This window comes from Cynocephalus volans, chromosome 5, assembly GCF_027409185.1.
Source record: "Cynocephalus volans isolate mCynVol1 chromosome 5, mCynVol1.pri, whole genome shotgun sequence".
In the NCBI taxonomy this organism is placed as follows: domain Eukaryota; kingdom Metazoa; phylum Chordata; class Mammalia; order Dermoptera; family Cynocephalidae; genus Cynocephalus; species Cynocephalus volans.
Genome location: NC_084464.1, coordinates 21,668,464 through 21,688,799, shown reverse-complemented (window position 1 = coordinate 21,688,799; position 20,336 = coordinate 21,668,464). Strand labels below are relative to the sequence as shown.

General features: G+C 40.9%; 1 pseudogene; it reads left to right on the top strand.

Moving 5' to 3' along the window:
• Positions 1-3,904: 3,904 nt before the first annotated feature.
• Positions 3,905-9,070, top strand: LOC134378911 (protein tyrosine phosphatase type IVA 1-like; annotated as a pseudogene).
• Positions 9,071-20,336: the final 11,266 nt, after the last annotated feature.

Below are 20,336 nucleotides of genomic sequence, written 5' to 3'. Positions count from 1 at the left end.
TGCATACATGCTGTAGAATGGGACAGAATGTCCTTCCTTTTTAAGGCTGTATAATATCCCATTGTATGTATATACCACATTTTGTTGAAATTCCTTATAATTTTTGAACAAAGGTTCCCACATTTTTATTTTGCACTGGCCTTTCAAATTATGTAGCTGTTCCTGGTTTTATTTCATCACATAAGCTATAAAGGAATACAGTACAAGAGGAGAAATTAATCTGTAGTGTATGCTTCATAAGACTATTTCAATAATCCAAGAGAAAAAGCACTCAGAGAGTTAAACACTGCATAGATATGCACAGCAAAACCAGTCTCCCCTCTTGATCCTTGGACCTACCTCCCTCTATCGATGTCTTTCTTTCTCAAACCACCAGGATGTGAGTCTTCACCTCCCCTTGGAGAACCCCCACTTCTACTCATTGGTATCAATCTCTCCTAGAATTTTCTTTTTATCCCTTTCCACGCTTCAAACAGTGAAATCCCTAGGTCAATCCTAACTTGCAGTAGGACATTTCAAAAATTAGGCTGGACTATCAGTGAGACAGAGGGCATTTCCTAAGGCCAGTCAGGATAGATGTTGACACTCTTAGTTCCCTCTGAGATCAGTTCAGTGCTTTCTGAGATCTTCCTGGTAGAATAATGTACAAATAGGCCCCCTTCTTCCTGGGTCATCTCACAGGTAACTCTTAGCTCAGGAGAGTCGTGGAGTTTCAGAAACATCACAATCAAAATCTATAAGGATGAGAAGTTTCTCTACTTAACAGTCTAGTGTGTTCAGACCGCTCCCACAGGAGGTGGCGATATACACTGTTATGCACACAAGCAGCAGGCTGCCCTCTGCCTCCTTTCTAACTCCAAACTTTGGCCCGAGGCCCACAGCAGCCCTAGCATATGTAACTTTTCAAACAACAGATCCGTATGCTTCTTGGTACCCTTCCTCTGTTCACTCAAAGATCTAGACAAAGGTTTGACATTAGGATTTCTCTGTACCTTGGGAAGATCATATTTTAAAACAGAACATATTGACATTGCTTTTTGTACTAAAAAGTGAATCAGAATTAAAGTATTTTTCCAAAGCCATTCCCAGGGGCAAGAGGATGGGATGCGGTGGGGGGTGGGGTTGTGTGTGTGTGTTGGGGGTGATGCTGGTCACAACATGTGTTCAGATGATGAGCATGTGAAATTGAATTGAACGACAAAATAATCCTTAGAGAAAGATCCGTTAGATGGTTGGAATTCTAAGAATAATAAAGAGGTCAGAACTCACCATAAGGGCCGGCTCGTGGCTCACTCGGGAGAGTGTGGTGCTGATAACACCAAGGCCACGGGTTCAGATCCCATATAGGGATGGCTGGTTAGCTCACTGGGTGAGCGTGGTGCTGACAACACCAAATCAAGGGTTAAGATCCCCTTACTGGTCATCTTTAAAGAAAAAAAAAAAGAGAGAGAGAACTCACTGTAATAAAAACATAGTTTTAACTTCAAGATTTCAGCTAGTGCTTTTGACCTGGCTGTTAAAGATCCTGCAAATATTTTAAAGACATTTTGGTTCATTTGATCTATTGTCTAGACCTGAGCTGATCAGCATGGTGGCTTTGGGGCATGTAAAATGTGCTCTAAGTGTAAAATTCACACTCGATTTTGAAGACAGTATAAAAAATGGTAAATATTAATAATAATACATTTTGTACATATTGGGTTGAATAGTATACTATTAAAATTAATTTTACCTGTTTGGTTTGTTTTTAACTCCATGGGGCTACTAGAACATTTAAAATTACACATGTGGCTTGCTTTTGTGTCTCACATTACATTTCTATTAGATTGCACTGGTCTAGAACTCATTTAGTTTTTGATACAAAGTAGGCATTTATTCTCATACCCAAGATTCACGCCATTTTGCACACTTCTTGACTTGCTCTCAGAAGCGAGTTGTTTGCAGTAAGTGATCTTAGTCTGTCTCTCAACAATTTTGCCTCCACCTCTCTACAGATTGTCTCCTACACATACTTCAGGTGAAGGCAGAATGCTTTTATTTCTTTGAGGAAAACAATTTCCTTCCCCCAGCCAAGTTGATGGTCCAACTATTTTTTTTTTTCCTTTTAAACTAAAGTTTAGGGTAGAATAAGGAGTGAATTGTCAAATTTGGCAGAGCTTCTCTTTATAATGTCAATGAGTCTATCAACTATACTAAAAATAAGTAAATGACTTAAATTCTCTAATGTCTTCCTAAGTGCTCTGGCCAGAGCAGAAATGGAGACATTACTTCAGTAAAAGAAGAATTTCAACCGGACTGTTATTCTTAATAAGGCAGCTAATTTGTAGTATGATGAAAGGCCTAGAAAATGTTGTGTTCAGTGGACTTGGGAGAGACTTATTTAGTAGATACAAAATTGCTTTCACTGCTGCAAGCTTAAGGGCAGAGAGAAGGGAGACTGAGGGGAGATAAAGGGAGAGACAAGAGGCTTAAGAAAAATATATTCTGTAGGATTTTATTAATTCTGTATGTTAAAAATATACTATATGTATTAGTTTTTCAATTCCTTAACAAAAGGTTTCCAATTTTGGTAGTCAGTTAATAAATTAACAGTAAGTGTAATTTTATAATATTTTAAAATTAATTTGGTGTTGTCTTGGGCAAAAAAATTGTCCAAAAGACTATATAGCTAGGCAATTTCTATTTTAATTATATTTAATGAAGTTCAAGTGTTAATATTATAACCTGAGCTCATAAATTAGTATATTCTGTCATGTCCAAAAATATTGGATTCATGCTTTTCTAAGTCTTATTGTTTAAACAGAAAAATCTTCTTTAGAGTTTATTTATTTTTTTCTTTTAAGTTTGATGTTTCTAAGAAGTTACTGTTTTGTTAATTTTTTTTTCCAAGCTGATTTAGAAACTTTGGAAGCATCTTAAATTCTTTGAATAAATACCTTTTTTTCCTTGTATGCTATAGAATAATCTGATACTCCTTTAAAATATAAGTATTGGGTAACAGAACTAACATCTTCAAGGAAACTGTTTTTCTTGAGTAGTTACTTTATTGTGTCTGGGAGCAGTCATGGATTTTTCTGGATCCAAACCCGTGACCTTGGTGTTATAAGGTTGCCCTCTAACCGTTTTATAGAAATTATATTAAACCACTTCAACATTTTAATTCAGGATAACAATATCTAAACTATACAACAAAGTAAAATTTAACATGTTAATATGGATTTTTATTTTTGTATGTTGACTTAATAGTAAGCAATAGAGTGGTTAAACTCATACCCATCTAAATTTTTTATAGCCTTCCATATTAAACTATTAAAAAGTAAAAGAAATTTTTTTGATTGAGTGAATTTAGGATAGATCTTTGGAGGAGGAGGATGATGATGATGATTCACGTTGAGTAGCAGGTGCTACACTGTCTTCCAGGATTCCCCAGTGGGATGAAGCTCCATTTGCCCTCAGTGGTAACTTACTTGATTATTCTCCTTTGGTTGGTTTTCTTCCCTCCCATGTCACTCGCATTTCTATTCTCTTACCAGTGTTTCCTACTTGCATGTGAGTTCTTATTTCAGGGTGCTTTTGGCGAAACCCAAACCAAGACACGTGTCTATCTGTCTGTCTGTCTGTTTATCCGTATATCTATCCAGAACACAGCAACACAATGCAGCCTCTTAAAGAATCCAGCCAAATGAAGAGCTGGAAGAGAAAAGATGAAGACACCCGGGAGTGGGTGCAGAGACAAAGCTGATGACTACTGACTAAACTGACTTCTTTCTTCCTCCTTATGTAATTGTTGAAAGGATTTGATGTTGTGGAGCTCTAGTGAAAGAGGACACTAGGCAGTTAGTTATGGCTTCTTAAGTGGTGCCATCTCCAGAAGTCCAGAGGGGATAGCATTCTACCAGGAGAGATGGGCAAGGACTTTATGCCTGATTCCATTATTCAGGACACGCTGTTGGGAAGGTTGGCCAACAGGGCCATGGAGAGAAGGTAGGCCAAAAGTTAATCTTGGAAAGAACTGAAATCACACTTCCTGGGCTCATGGGCCAGGCCTATAAAAGAGAGGAAAATTAGAGATTGGGCTTTGCAGATGGTCACCCAGGATTTCTTAGTGACTTTGCGCAGCCTGTATAGTATGTGCTACTTATCTTGTGGGAATGTAATTGGGAGCAAAGCTCTGAACTTCCTCAACTCAAATCCCAACACTGCTATTTCCTGGTGATGCTGCCTTAGCATGTTATTCAAGCTCTTGAAGCATCAGTCTTTCCATTTTTACAGTGGGGACAATAATGCCTAATCATGGGATTCTGATAAAAATTAAATGAGGTATTTGTGTACAAAGTGGATCTGTTACTGTAACTGGAGGATAAGAGGGCTGTCCTGATATTGCAGGTATTCCCAAGAATGCTGGGGAAATGGTGGGTGGTCCTTTTATTTAACTCCAGTATTTTCTACACACACACACACACACACACACACACACACACACACACAAAATACACACCCACACAAACACATGTGTTTATTATCATATGTATAGAAAGCCACGTGAGCAATAATGCCCCGATTATTACATTAACCCCAGCTTTGACAGCCAAAAAACCCTCTTACTGTTCTTAGCTATGCATGAAATCACCCCTGTGAAATCTTTCATTGAGTAAAGCAACCATCTGTTCTTGGTGGAACTCAAAAGGGAAAATTTATTTGAAGTTCCCACTTCCCCTTCTTATTAAAATCATTGCAACTCCTACTAAAATAATTCCTGCCAAGGGCACTTTTGGTTTCTTAAGTTCATTTGCCTGAGAATGAGCACTCAGAGTTCTCTCAGTGAAGGCTCAGTGTTGGCAATGTCCTACCATAGCTGGAAGTCTGGAGGCTGAGAAAAAAGGCAGAATCACTTTGTTTTTGCCATTAAGACCCACTGATCACATGCAATGGTCTCACCTGCTATGGCTTTTCTCTAGTCCCGACAAGTTGTTATTTTGGAAGCAATATTTTGGAAGGCCAAAGAAAGGTCATCTCTTAGAACTGTGCAAAAAAGAACCAGTCATTATAGTAAGACATTTGATTCTGATAGTTCTTTCATCTAGGTCCTTTGAAAGTAACTTCCCTTCTTTAAGTGACATCTGCCCTGGCCTCTTCATGGGCCAAAGAAGGTGGGTGCTGATGGAAATCACAGATGTGGCTAAAACTCCCCAGCAGCAGTCTGGGAAGAGGTCATTTGGCCCCTTTCCAGTAACAGGTGGCATTTGGTCTACAGAGTGGCCTCTACTTTTCAAGAGGGTTTGAATCATGGGGGAAAAAACTGTCACTTGGCATTTTGATTTCTGTAGAGCCAACTATGAGCTATCTGAGAGTGGCATTTTTGAAATAAGCCTGTAATCATAGGTGTCATAGGTATGAGAGACAAGGTCGCTACCCCTTCAGTGGTGTGAGCCACTGTTGTTTCCAGTTACATTTCATCATACCATGAAATAGATATCATACACACACTTTATCTCACACATGCTTCAACGTGTGTGGGTGTGGGAGTGTGTAAAATTCAGAAAGAGAAGAATAAAGAATTTATACTAATGTCTAAATAGAGGAATAGTTATTAGTAAAATTAATAGATTCCTGTCTACCCTATAGTGCTATTTTGAAGGATAATCATTTTTTAATTAATACACTGGACTTGAAGGTGACTCTCATTTGTGTTGAAACACGATATGTTCGTCTTCCCTCCCTCTTCCTCCTACCTAAGAAAAATAAAAGAGATGCAGCTCACATATACTTGTGAAATTCAAACACACTTTTAAAAGACTCCACAGGCAGCGATTCTAACCCGAAGGGTTCATATCGAAACCACTGATCACAGTAATCTAAATAGATCTTAATTAACAGAGGCTCAACCATTCCCTGCTGGGGGGAACTGCCCAAGTTTCAAAGTGCAGACTTGACATTCATACACCATGCAAAAAACATAGATCAAATAGAGAGATGCCGGGATATTACTGAGAACTCCAACAATGTCACCAGAAACAAAGACATTGCATCTGACAACCGTGAGATTTAACACCACTGACCTATACAGAAGATTACAGTACTGCCACTTATTCTCCCACACGTACAGGGGTTCTGTGGGGAGACCACCTAGGGGTATACAGGTGCATTTTCTCCACACATGCCCCTTATTTCAAGGGTCATATTTGTAGCTCCCCTAGGAAAGAATCAAAGGTGAAAGGTGAGTGGCCTAGACTGTCGTTTGCACTGGGGAGGACAGAGAGCAGCTGCACACATCACTGAGATGGGCTGCTGCCAGGAGGGGCAGTGATAATGTCATCAGATCCTGCAGATCAGTAACAACAGAACACCCTCCCATCGATTGGTGGCCACTGGGGTAGCTACAGTGGGTTTGATTGAAATTATTATTTAAAATTTTTAAAATTTTGTTAATATGCATGTAACAGAAAATTTACCATCTTGACCATTTTTTTGGTGTGTAGTTCAGTAGTGTTAAGAACACTCACACTGCTGTGCTACCAATCTCCAGAACTCTCTTCATCTTGCCAAACTGAAACTCCGCACCCATTAAACAACTCCAGATTCCTCTCTCCCAGCCCCTGGCCACCATCATTCCCCTTTCTGTGAGTTTGACTGCTGTAGGTCCCTCCTACAAGTGGAGTCATACAGTATTTGTTCCTTTGTGACTGGCTTGTTTCACTTAGCATAACATCTTCACGGTACATCCATATTGTAGTAAGTGTCAGAATTTCCTTCCCTTCAAGGCCGCAGCCCGAGGAGCCGAGACGGCGCCGAGGCCTGTTGTTGCACAATTTTCTAACAATATGAATTTGAAGTTTTCGTATGTCTTCTTTTGTTGCCGGTTGTCAAAACTGTGACAGTTGTACCCCCCACTATTCCATGGTCTACATACACCACATTTTGTTTATCCACTCATCTGTTGATGGACACTGGGTTGCTTCCACCTTTTGGCTCTTGTGAATAATGCTGCTATGAACAGGGGAATATAACATCAGTATTTTAAATTGCAGCAGTAAAAAGCTCATCTTCCATTTCACGAGTAACCTACTCTCTGATCCTCCATAAGACATGTGCTTTGTAGAGGGCATAGAATTGTACCAATTCAGGTAGCCCATTTGACCCATAATATGCATTAATGTAGCTGGGTGAGGTTAGGGAATCTATGGACATAGAGCAGAAATAAAGCTCACTGTTTTATAAGTTAATCTAAATTTTAATCTTGGCCTCCTTAGCACTACAGTTTTATCGCCCAAATTGTTCCAGCCAAGATACACTTCAACAATATAATTCAAAAGTTCTGCCCTATTGATATAACAGTCTTGGCTAATACTTGCATAGGAGTAAAATGTTCCAGACGCCGTTCTTAAGCTCCGTGCATGATCAGTACAACCGTGTGACGAGTGGGAAAATGAGGCAGAGTGGCCCAGCCTCGTGGTCCGTGTACGCAGTTGGTCAGTGTGTCTAAAGGCAGGTGATGACACTCCAGAGTCCTCGGCCTTATCATTACAGTACAGACACGTGGATGTGGAGAGGGGTGTGTGAGGGTACAACTGTCACAGTTCTGACAACCGGCAACAAAAGAAGACATATGAAAACTTCAAATTGATATTGTTAGAAAATCGTGCAACAACGGGCCTCGGCCCCGTCTCGGCTCCTCGGGCTGCGACCGGCTCGGCGTCGCTGTCCCCGCGGAGCCGCTCACTGCGCGGGGGAGTCTGCTGCGCCCGCCGCCGCTCGTGTTGCCGCCGCCGCTTGTGTCGTCGCCGCCGCTTGTGCCGCCGCCGCAGCTTGTGTCTGTGTCGTCGCCGCCGCTCCGCAACGACCACTGCCGTCCCCTGCCCTGCAGCTGCCGCCGCTGCCGCCGCCGCTTGTGCCGCCGCCGCCGCCGCCGCCGCCGCCGCTTGTGCCGCCGCCGCCGCCGCTTGTGCCGCCGCCGCTTGCGCCGCTTGTGCCGCCGCCGCTTGTGCCGCCGCCGCCGCTTGTGCCGCCGCCGCTTGTGCCGCCGCCGCCGCCGCTTGTGCCGCCGCCGTTTGTGCCGCCGCCGCTTGTGCCGCCGCCGCCCCGCTTGTGCCGCCACCGCTTGCGCTGCCGCCGCCGCCGCCTGGGGACCGGCTGTGTGACTAGGCCACAATCGGCAGTGAGTAAACATGTTCCTCAGGTCTGCGGTGTCTTGGTCGCACATTTATGGCGTTCTGAGGGCAGTGGACATTACTGCCCGGCACGGCACGACCTCGGTGCAGACAAGTGAACGGCAGAAGTTCATTACTGCTCCACCAAGGAGCCCCCGTAAGAGGAGTCAACCTGCACACGGAAGCGCTGAAGTGACATCCGCAGAGCGTTTTACAAGAGTTCTGACCTGGACGGGCTCCTGTGGAAGTCACATACAAGAACGTGAGATTTCTTATTCCGCACAATCTAACCAATGCGACCTGACACAGATTTACAGAGGAACTTAAGAAGTGTGGAGTTAGCACAACAGTCAGAGTACGTGACGCAACGTAGGACACGACTCTTGTGGAGGAAGAAGGCGTCCCTGTCCTCGACTGGCCTTGTGATGACGGCGCACCACCGTCCAACCAGGTTGTTGACGGCTGGTTAAGTATCGTGCAAATTAAGTTTCGTGAAGAACCTGGTTGTCGTATTGCTGTTCATGGTGTTGCCGGCCTCGGGAGAGCTCCGGTGCTTGTTGCCCCAGCGTTAATTGAGGGTGGAATGAAATACGAAGGTGCAGTACAGTTCACAAGACAAAAGCGGCCTGGAGCTTCTAACAGCGAGCGGCTTTTCTACTTGGAGAAGTATCGCCCTAAAATGCGGCTGCGCTTCAAAGACTCCAGTGGTCGTAGAAATAACTGTTGCATTCATAAAACTGGGGTGCCTGACACTGTTGCTTTGGAAGTGGACCTGAGGCGGGACCTAATTTGTCATGCATACTAGCCAACTTGTTGGCGTGGTGAATAAGTCTAATGAAACCATAGGAGTATTGAAAAGCAGTTTTACCAGCCACAAGCTTGACAGAATTGTAGCCTGAGTTTGGGTTATGATCAAACTTTTTGGATACTTAGCAAAAGATTCTTGCTGCTTAGCATTTAAAATGTGCTGATCATTTTGTACCAACTGACCTTTCCTGAAATCATGTGGTATTGACTTATATTTTCTTGAAATCTGTTCCCATGCCAGAATCTTATCAATACATAAGAAATTACAAAAGATTAGGTGCCAAAATACTGCACAATACTTGTATATTTTTAGTATCATACAGAACTAAAATCCCAGGAACTATGAACACTCTAGACCTTATGTGGTTTATTCCTTCAGTCATTTCAAACATTGCAAGTAGGGCCTGAATGGTTATTTGCCTGCTCACTTTATGTTTACCTCTCCCGCATTCATACCAGTATACATCAGGTTGCACAACCATCGATTTTTTTTAAAAAAAAAACCAAGTCTTACAGTGATTATTTAATGTCTTTCTAATAAATCTCATTTTGTGTTGTTAGGAAAAACCTCCATTTTGAAAATCTACACTGTACAGAAGCACATGTCTTTAATGTCTCCAGACAAAAAAGCCTTACAGTTAATTTAATTTTTGCACTCTGAGGTGCAACTTAACAGGGAGGGCCTGGAAAAAGAACGGGAGGGGGCTATTAAATATTTTTAGTAAAATGTTGCCTTTGTCTTGTGCAGAGCATGTAGAATATGCTCTTTAATTTAGTAAATATTTTTTAAAGGTAGAGATGCTTTGTTATTGTAGCTAAAACAATTCTTAATCATAAAATTCTTGAAATTCTTTCCCCCCCCCCGTACTTATCAGAAGTTGTTTATCAACTTATGTTTGTTTGAAGTGCTTTTCCCCCCCTTTTCTTCCCAATCTCTCTTGCAAAAAACGAAGTGGGTTTCTGCTAATGAATTGAGCAGATATCTAATACTTTATATGCCTTTTGAGCTGTGTAACTTAATATTTGGATACTTGATAATTTGTTTTATTATGTAATTGATAAAATGGTGATGTGTATTAATGTTAGTTCAACCATATATTTATACTGTATCGGAATGTGTAGTTATAGTTCTGTGGGGAGAAATAATTTGTCAGTGTTCATCAGCTTGTAAAAACTTAGTGCGAGAGCTTAAACATCTAAATAAATAAATGTATTTATAAAAAAAAAAAGAAAAAGAAAATTGTGCAACAACATATGATAGAAGGTACTCTGCTTTCGTAACTGAACATAGCTAGTTTGAATCCCAACTCTGCCACCAGCTGTCTGGTAATAGAGGTCAAGTTTTTTTTAAATCCTCTTGGTTACAGTTTCCTTACCTGAAAATGGGGATAATAATAATATCTACTTAACTTAGTTGTGAAAAGCTAAGTGAATAATGTCTGTAAAATACTTAGCTTGGCGTGGATAACAAATGTTAGTTCCCTTAATTCTGATGAAGCAAGGGAAGAATGTGATCTTGAAAAACAGAAACGTGTTTTCAGAAAGACATTTATCGCATAAACACATTTATTACCATTTTATTTTCTTGTGCACAAGCGTACTTAGGAATTGGATCGCCTCTTCTCTCTTTTGCATTCTGCCAGAACCTATTCACAAATACAAGAGACATGTTATGTTGGAAAGCTAATGGTAAGGGCTGGTAAAATCAACGTTGTATTCAATTTCACATGGAGAAAGTGCTCCAAATGCCAGGAGCGGGGACAGTATTAATAGGCGGTGCCTGTATCCCCTTTCCTTTTGCTTCAAAGCACCAGGCCTTTGAGTGCTTGTCATGAGTCAGCATAGGAAGTGCATCTTCTCAACTTGACCCAAGGCTGTCATTGCACAATCATCTCTTGATAGCCACACAAGCAAAATCTCACCTCACTATTGATTTGATTTTTTAAAAATAGTGTAACAATTTGATTAATAGAAAATTCTATAAGAATAATATTTTTGGTTGTTTTATAGTCACATAGAAGCCTAGATATTATTTCTCTAGTTAGCTAAATTTATTCAAGAATGATTATATTTGATTGGATATCCCAATGTAATCATTCTTGAATAAACTTAGCTAACTAGAGAAATATTATACTTGTACGTTGCACAAGGATAGATGTTTCCCCAATGCCCCAGCACTCTTTGCTTTGGAGATGTGCACAGTAAGGCACCAGAAAGACCAGTGAGAGGAGCACATGAATTCAGGTCTCTACTCTCCAAAGGAAGGTAGAGAGGGAATTTCTTCAGAGAGACTGAAGGATGGCATATGTCCCTGTGTGAATATGCTTGCATCTTTGCACATGTATAGACAACAAACATTTTTCATGTGGCCTTTCACTATCCCCTTTCTTTTCTTCATAATGATTTCCTTTGAGCAAAAAGTTTAACTCCTCCATTTGTTTTCTGTGTGTGATATTTACTAATTGATTGCTGTTAAGTCAAATATCAAATGAATGACAAATTCAAACAAGCTTAAGAAGTTTTGGACTATCTGTAAGATAAAATATATTACTCCATTTGTGCACTAAATATCTTGCCATCAACATTATTGGACGGTCAAGACTCCAGACAGATAAAAACATTCGATTGAGTTTGAAAAGCGGGAATGGAAGTGTGGGCTGTTTTTTCTCATTGTTCACTCTTGTCGATTTCATGAAATGACAAAATGAATGTCCCGCATCCAGGCAGCTGTGTGGAGGGCTGGTGAATTTCTGAATGGAAGCGTTAACTGGAAAACTGCTCTTGCCCGGAAATGGATGAACTCCAGGGACTTTCAAGATGTAGCTGCCACATCTCTTTTTGTGTGTTGAAGTAGTTTATGCTTTCTGATCTTTTTTCTTGTACAAGCAGGTCCCTCTTTGGGAGTGGGTAGATGTCTTTTGCCAACATTTATGTCAGATCACATTTTTCTCTTCAGCCAATTCCATCTACAACTGCTCTTGAATATTAGGTTATTCCTATAAAATACTACTCATGAATTTTTAAAGGTAATTACAAACTATTTCCATTTTAATGCTCTCAAGAACACTTAATTATTCCTCACTATGTAATATTAGAGCACATTCCCATTTTAGAGATGAAATCAAGCAAGCAATAGGTAGTGACTGCTTGAGAGGTTAACGGTGAATTGTGGTTCAAGGTGTAAATTCACAGACCTTGGTCCATTGAGCCATGCTTCCCATGCCTACATATCCGTGAAACAGCTGCTGTGAGTTGAAACTCTGAGAAAATTCTCAGCAAAGTGGAAGGTTATAAAAGTACCAAATTCTCCCTTCCCCTTTTCTCTTGATGCAAGAATCTGCCCCACTCCTCACACCTTCTCATCCCAGGGGCGTGCTCCCCACAGACAACTCAGTGCAGGTGCAAACGTCTCTACCTGACCAAAGGTGTTCCTTCTGTTAGGGAGAATCCTGGGTCCCTCAGGATTCTTGGAATCCATTTCTTGGTCTTTACACTTGGCCAGCATTTGGGGACAAGAATTTTCATAAATAATTTTTAAAAGGGGAAATGTTGTGTTCCTTAGGAGCTAGATCATTGAACTTGAAGTTCATGAGCCTTACTCCCGTTGCTTATAAATTGGCCTAGTTCTTTGTGTCTCATCTCTCTGCTTTTTACCTCTGTCATTTTCTTCTATTTTCCTCTTGGTGTTTTCCTTCTCTCTGTATATGTCTGTCTTTTTCTCTGTTTCTCATGTTTATACTTCTCCCTGGGCTATTTTTCTCTTTTTACTTCTTCCCTTCGCCCTTACTTACCTTTTCCCTTAATTTCAATGAATATTTATTGGACACCTATTTCAGACTAAGGAGCGAAGGAGGGCACTAAACAGGTGATGAAAGTCACTACCCTTCAAGCAAATAAGCTCCTCTGTAGTATCCGATGTCTCTCCATTGATCACTGTAATAGAAAATTGAGTCATTTTTCCTGGCTTTGTCTTATGTTCCTTCTAGTTAACTAAAGAAGACAGATAAGTTAAATGTATTATATTTTTTGTTGCAAAGAACAAAAAAATAATTTAAGTGTTTTTTTTTTTAACTTTATGTGATACTCAGTTGACTTTATGCCCTTTTTAAAATGGAAACGTATTGATGGTACATGTTTATGGGGCACAGTGTTATATTTTAATACATGTATACAACGTGTGATGATCTTTCAGGGTAAAAGGAGAGAGAACTGTTGTCACTAGAGGTGGGAAAGGGGACTGTGAGGGGCATAGTGAGAGGTTGGTCAGTGGACATGACATTGCAGCCAGCTAGGAAATATAAGTCCTATTGGTGGACAGTCGACCCAGGAATCTATAGTTAACAATGATTTACTGCATGTTACCAAATGACCAGAAGAGAAGAAATCAAATGTGCACATCACAAAGAAATGACTTTATGGCCTTTACATCAATGGGCCTTGGCTGGAAAAGCAAAAGCAATTTATTTTCATCTCTGCATTACTCTCTTTTTTTAGGCATGAGAAAAGTGCTAGGAATATGGTTCTGGTGCTCCAGAGAGCCTATTGCTTTATCTGTCTCATCAGTAAGCAATGCCATCATACGGTTGACTTCTTTTCAGACACCTTGTGTTGTCTTTTGCATAGCGAATTATATAAAACCAGTGGTCCGCAAACTTGAGCCTGTATCAGAATCACCTGGAGAGCTTGTTAAAGCACCTGATTTGGGGCTCCACCCCTAGAGTTTCTGATTCAGCAAGTCTGGGTGCGGCCTGAAAATCTGTATTTCTCACAAGTTCCAAATGATGCTGATGTTGCTGGTCCTGGGACCAGGTTTTGGGAACCACAGTATTAAAATGAAATTCAAATAGTTAAGAGACAGTTCTGATGGTAGGGGGTTGGTGGCTAATCTATTTATCCATCTTTATTTTTTTTGTTCAGATCAGGGAATCTTGCAACAAACCGTTAAATAAAAATATTATTCGATGCAGTGCTCTTACTTAAGTGTTTTTCTTCAAGTGAAGGAAATGAAAATTATTCTTGAAAGTCTCAGAACTTCCAGCCTTGGCATGGATCCGAAGGGCAGGAGGACCCTTTGTTAAATACTACTTGGTGTCTGCACGCTTCTCTCCAACTGTGTCATGCACTGCTGGGACAGTTTTAGGTCAACTCTGACAACATCGTTTTTCTAAGCAAAGGAGCAAAAACATGAGCATGACTCTGATTATTAAATGTTGATTTTAAAGCCCTCCTGCTCTTCCTGTTTTTGTAATTTAAAGAAATCTCATCTTCCCAAACTGCCCTACTGTGCCTTTCTCCAACATCATGTTTGAGCTTTGGATTCAACATTGAGATTATGATTTAAAACAAAAAGAAAACAGCAACCTTAAAAGCCAAGATTTATTTTAGACCCAGGCTGTGGGCAGGCCAGCTGTTGAGGGTGTGGTTGTACAGTGTGTGTGCATCCCTGCAAAGGGCACAGGTGTGAGCGAGAAATGGAGACTTCTGGTGCCACCCAACTTATGAAACATATAAATATTTTATTGTGTAAGAACCCCAAGTATCTGAGTATTCCTGAGATAGGAAGTGCTCAGTTTCCATGGCTTCTGTTTTTAGGATACACCTCTGGGTTTCAAGCCACTTCCCAAGGTCTCAAGCCCTTCCTCTATGTCCTCCCCTAGAGGAGAGTTACTGTTGCTTGTTGTACCTATTTTCAGTACCAACACAGGAGATTGAGACCACAAGGGGTGGACTTATGCAAATCCAGTGGTTGAGCATGCTTGGTAGAAAGGAGTTACATAATCCTAGTAGCTGAGCCTGCTCAGTAAAAGGAATATATACAGGCTTATACAACCCCAGTGACCAAGCATGCTCAGTAGAAGGGACTTTAACCTTTGACCTTCCACTGGACACACCAAAGAGCACAGAATATTCTTGAATATGTTTGGTGCATATGATAGAATTTGACCAGTGAACACACCCTGAAAGGGGACCAACTGAGCATGTGCAAGACTAGGTTACATAACTGGGAACCACCCCCTTAGTTGAATATTCATTAGATATAATGAATATGTATTAGATAGCAAAACTATTGAAGCAGAATTCTGGGAGAAGGCCGAGCTGTTGCTCACTCTCCTAAAGCTGGCCTGCACTTTGTGAATGTGTGTTTCTTACTTTCATATTAAACTTAATGTGGGCCGAGCTCAGTCTCTGGAACTAGGCTGCCCTTTCTCTGTGAAATCTGTATCTCTTATTCCTTATATTAAACCTGTTTTAATTTCCTGCTATGACTCTGCTCCTGAACTCTTTCTTGTGGCAGAGTCGAGAACCTGGTAAGAGGATGGGGTGGGTCAAGGCCGGCTATTGGGCCTCCCAGACCCTCTCCTCCAGCATCATCAGGTTGCTTATTGGACTGGGTGACACAGGAAAGAATTTTAGAATTACAAAATTCCTACAAATGATATTAACATGGTATTTATTAAATTTAAAACTCCAAGAAGACAGTATTATTAACTTCCTAATTTTCAGTCTACCCCAGTAATATCAAACTTTTGTTTCAGTGGTTCTCAAATGAGAACATTTTTGATATTCTGAGGCAAATTCTAAGCTATTACAATACTTACCACTTGAACCATAAAGAATAATTCATTGATAGTACTAGAACCTTTCACTTAAAAGTACCATATTATCTTTTTTATGTATTCAGCAGGCTTAACTTCAGATCCCAATGCAGTGGCAGAGAGGACACTTCATTTCAACTCATGTAGTCTTGTCTGTGTGTCAGTTGGTAGTTGGATTTGCTAAAACTGGGAACTCCTTACCCACAGACTGCAGCACACAGTTTGTTTGTGATCATTAAGTGAAGCAATAAAGGGATGGAACTCACGGTATGCACTCAGAGATATAGTCAATTTCATCCCAGTGTGAGATATCCTGCTGGTCCACGTGCTAAGCTAAACTGGGCTTACACACATGCATATGATTTTGACAAATGCACGAGGCATTTCTAGGCAGAGGGAAAATCACAGTAGATCCTGAGAGGTGTAAGAAGTCCTAGTTTGTTTAGGGGCACAGGGAAGTCACCAGTAATTCCATGTGGCTATGACAGAGTAGGGGGACTGCATAGGAAAGAAATGAGTGGGGAAAGTAGACTGAGGGTAAATTACACACTGCCTAAGTGCTATGTAAGAAATTTGGATTTTGGTGCAGGTAGTGGAAAATCATTGACAATTTTTAATTAAGGTATTGCTATTTTAAAGAATTATCTGTATTCTAGAAACATAATTTGTGAAACAGCATGAAAGAAAAAGTGTTGCAAAAAGAAATAGTAGTCGATCTAGTGAACTGATAAGAAAGAGTCCAGGTGTCATCTTACAAAGTGGCAGCGAGAATAAGCAGTGGATTTGAGATACGTTTTGCAGGCAGAATTTACCGGACTAAGTAAGAAGGAGGAAATGGAGAGGGTGTCCGTTCTTCTGGGATGGTTGACTAGGAGGGTGATAGTAGTTTTGCCCAAGCTAAGGAATTAGGAGAAGAATTCAGTTGGCAAGTGTGGAGTTGGATTTGTCTGGGCAAGCGGATTGAGTAGCAGGTTGCAAATGAGGCTGAAGTTCGGGCAAGAAGTCTGGGCTGGAGATACAGGTCTGGAAGGAAGGAATCAGTGAAATATACGAAGCTGTGGAAAGGGCCCAAGGAGAGTTTTCAGTAAGTGAAGAAAGGTTGGCAGTGGGAGGGACCCCGGGAATCATCAGTCTTTAAAGGGTAGGCAAAGGGGGAGAAACTGATGTAAGAAAGTGATGGAGTAGAAAGAGTTATCAGAGACGAAAAGAGCAACTTCAAAAATGAAAGTGGACAGCTCAGGGGCCGCCCCGTGGCTCACTCGGGAGAGTGCGGTGCTGGGAGCGCCGAGGCCGCGGGTTCGGATCCTACGTAGGGATGGCCGGTGTGCTCACTGGCTGAGCCCGGTGCGGGCGACACCAAGCCAAGGGTTACAATCCCCTTACCGGACAAAAAAAAGGGGGGTTGGGTAATGCGAAATGTTTTTCTTTCTTAAATTTTTTGTTGTTTTATAATATTTTTGTAATTGTTTTCTTAACCATACTTTTATGTTGGAAGATAAAGTTTGTTTTTAAGACCCATGTGAAGGGTAAATCTTAGCAAAAAGCAGACACCTCTTCTAAGGTAGGAAGAAAGACGTTAAGAACGGCTACAGTTACAGATGATTTAGAGAGTAGAGGGAAGGGAATTTTGTAAGTTTACTCCAGGTGGTACTTTGGAAGCTGTACCTGCCCTCCTAGGTGGGACTGATGACTCCCCCTGACCTCTCCTTGCTCTTTGCATCTATTGTTTGAATTCACCTACAAAGTCTGACTGCCCTTGTCCTCATGTCTGTCTCCCTCTACCAAGCTATTAGCCCATCCAGCTAGACATGATGCCTTATTCCTTTTTACATTCCAAGAACTAAGCACAATTCCTAGTTCATAGCAGGTGCTCAATAAATTCTTATTGAAAACAAAAGCCATTCTCGGGCGAAGAAGAAATTAGATCACCTCTTGAGAGGGAGGCTGAGAACTTGAAAAAAGAAGTTCTGAAACCAGCACGGTGGAAAATGGGAAGGTGGCTGCCTAAGGATCCGTGACAACATCGTTGGGTCAAAATCCACATGAGAGGAGGCAGGGATGTTTGATCACGTTAGTTCAAGAGCAGCATTACAGCAACAAGGTAATTGATGGAGGCACATCTTGGGGAGAGAACAAAAACAAGTCGAGGCTTTCAAAGAGACTTGATAGTTCTCCCTGAGCCTCCTAAGACTGCCGCTCAGGTGCCGGTGAGCGCAGAGCCCCAAAGTCAGGGCCCCTGCAGCCCTCCCTGAGCGGAAGAGGTATTTTTTAGTGTGTCAGAGAACGTGATGCATGTGCTGTGTCTGCTGCCTGTTCACCTGGCACAGGAACAATCAGAAAGTCCCCTCTGCTGGGAGAAGGTCACCGTCCAAGGTTACGGGTAAACCAAAGGTCAGAGGCACAGAGCTCTCAAGGATGCTAACTGGCTCCAGTGTATCGGGTGATTTCTCACATTCCCTCGGCCAAGTCTCCTGTTTTGTAACAGTTCAGTCAAGGGCTTTACTGGAGTAGACAAGCATGAAATGAATTTTCCAGAGAAGTTTCTGAAAGTGGGGAAAAGTTCATGGCTCAAAGGCACTGGTGGGTAATGAAATGAGACTGTGCGCTTCTGTTTTTCTTTAGAAAAAGAGTTACTCAAGTTTTTAAAATCTGAATTGAAAACCTGAGCTGTATTTTCAACTCTCAGCCCATCTTTGCTCTTTAACCCTGGTGTTGCAAGTTTATTATATGCTGCTTCTAAATCGCCCAGGTGGGATACGCTGCTTCCACTCGGCCGCAGGATATCACTTGTCGCATGCACAGCTTGGCTTCTCTTGCTCTCTAGACGTCTAGTTCATGGTTACTCTCCAGCGCGGGGTAACAGCTCTCCAAAGGACCACACTGAGAACAAACCCAGTGAAGGACGCTTGCCTTAACCAGCTAGTCTTTATTATCAGCCTTTATTAGACTATTGTTTATTATCAGGAACTCATCTTTCGTTTATCTAAAACCAAACACTTCATTTAAGGATAAAAAACAAAAACTGAAATCAAACTGGCTGTCACTTTCTGCTTTTGTCATTTACCTACTTAGCAGTTGTCTTTTATGTACAAAAACACAAACCAATGTTAGGCTCTCAGACTTAGGAGAAAAAAGTAAAATAAAGATAGAGATATAGTTTTACAAAACAAACAAATGAAATCGCTTTGATTCATCCCAATCCACCAGCCATTCAATCTGCTGGTTCTTAACCCTGGTTCCACCGTCTGACCTCGAATAACTCATAAATCACTGAGACCCAATTATCTCTAAATTGGAATACTTATACCTATTTGGAAGGGCCGTTATGATAATTAAGTAAAATAATGTATGTAAAGTATGGAGCACACAATTCTTGACAAATCTGTTTCTGTTCCCATCAAACTGCCTCTTGAAATTACGCCTTTATCTCTATTAAAATTGCCACTATCACAGAGCAGACTTTTAATCCATTACATCGTACGTCTTTATTGCAGAAACGGCATCAAGCTTCCCTCCTTGCAACAAGCCTGATGCCGGCAGGCATTTCCCTTCCTAAAACATAACCCCCTTCGTGTCACCCTTGTTTGACATTTCAAGCTTGAGGTTCCCAACAGCTTCTCAATCTCTTCCTGCCTCCCCGAACGGCAGCCTGCAGTTCAGAACCCACCGCAGCTTCATTCCATTCGATTTCTGTGACTACACTAAATGTTCCCTGACTCAACCCGTGTACCCTTTTAAACACTTTCTTCCCTGGAGGTGGGGAAGTCTAACTTACTTTTTCAAACTTCTTTTCGTTTTTTACGTCTCTTTCTTCCCACTCTTTCCCTGCTGCCACGCCTTTCTCCCTGTTTCAACATCCTTATGCATCCAGCAAGCTTTAGCTGAAGTCCGGTCCCTTCCATGAGGTGGTCCACACCGACCATTTGCCTGTCACTGAGCTCTGATCTCTCGTGTCCTCCTAACCATGTTTTCATGCTTTTCATGGCTAAGCACACTGAAAAGTACGGAAACCTAGAGTAAATGGGTCATAAACACTATTGTCCTCTTTATTGCACAGCTCAAGAGGTTGAGTTCAAACATTTAAACTGTCTCAGACGTGGCACCTCTTAAACAAACTATTTTCCTTTCTTTTGCTTCTTTTTTATTTTCCAATAGAAGAGTATTTTATATTAAATCTTTTATCTTGATCAGCAAAGTTTTACATTTAACCAATTTTTTTCCTTAAGACATTTTAGAGTTAACTTCTCTATTTTCTAGTGTTAAATGTGCTGTCTTACTTTTGCAGGCATTTCAAGTAAGGATTTAGGATGGCTGAGTTGTATGCTTGAAGCAACACATGAGTTAGTTGCAACTTTGTTTTATTATTTTTTTATTTAGCGTTATATAAAAATATATTTTAATAAAACGATGTGCCACAAAATTATTTAGTATTCATTTATATGAGCTCTAGCATTACATCAGTTATACAATTCATATCCCAAGGCATTGTGGCAACGAATTCCATATCACCATCTTTATTTTGTGATTCTTGAGTATAAGGAGAGTTATCATCACATAGTAAGGACCCATGTATTGGAAGTAAACAAAAATGTTAATTATGTAGTATTTCTAGACTTTCAGTAATTGAAAATTTACATCCAAGTAACAGCTTCCATAGTTACAACCACATTTAAAATCAGATAGAATAAAATTCACAAAAGAGAAAATAGAAAAGATTTCGTAGTATTTGCTAGTGAAAGTCTGATTGCTCTTGTAACTTAATCTTTGATTATTCGCCATCATTAAG